The sequence below is a fragment of the Microtus ochrogaster genome, unplaced genomic scaffold, assembly GCF_000317375.1.
Source record: "Microtus ochrogaster isolate Prairie Vole_2 unplaced genomic scaffold, MicOch1.0 UNK24, whole genome shotgun sequence".
Lineage (NCBI taxonomy): Eukaryota > Metazoa > Chordata > Mammalia > Rodentia > Cricetidae > Microtus > Microtus ochrogaster.
Genome location: NW_004949122.1, coordinates 4,650,917 through 4,651,508, shown reverse-complemented (window position 1 = coordinate 4,651,508; position 592 = coordinate 4,650,917). Strand labels below are relative to the sequence as shown.

The following is a 592-nucleotide window of genomic DNA, read 5'->3' as shown; positions in this document are numbered from 1 at the left end:
GCACACACACACACACACACACACACACACACACACACACACACACACACACACACACACATATACACACACACACACACACACCTCCCGGGGACATCAGAGATGGTTTTAGTTGGTACATGGACCAATTATTTTACAACTTGTTCTTTCTTTCCCTTCACATGAATTGGGGGAACAATCCTAGCATACAGTCATGTGAGGTAGTAGAATTATTTCTTGTCTAAGTATAAAGCAAGGATTTTATGTTTAAAGTACAGTTGTTTAATGTAAAATGTTAAAGAGACCACAAACAGCTCGTATAAGAATATGGTAAAAATCATGTGAGTATCTGAGAAGCTCCATCCAAAGTCACCTTCCTGACCTTAAGGTTTCTAAAGCTAGGACAGTTCTTGGCACTGCAGAAATCTCTGACAGACAGTTGGCTTTCCTGCCTTCGTCTGAGCTTGTGTTTCTTTGCTCATTTGCCCAAATGTCTCTAACTTAGTATAGTGTCTGCTTTGCTTGACTTTGTACCAGGACCTGCCCTCCCACATGAGAAAGCAGGGAGAACCGGGAGATGTGAGCTACACAGACACAGGGGTGCTGGACACTC

General features: G+C 42.9%; 1 protein-coding gene across 5 annotated transcripts in view; it reads left to right on the top strand.

Moving 5' to 3' along the window:
• Nucleotides 1-592, top strand: part of Dzip1l (DAZ interacting zinc finger protein 1 like) — a 40,122-nt gene that overhangs the window by 32,430 nt on the left and 7,100 nt on the right. The gene's annotated exons all lie outside the window — the stretch shown is intronic.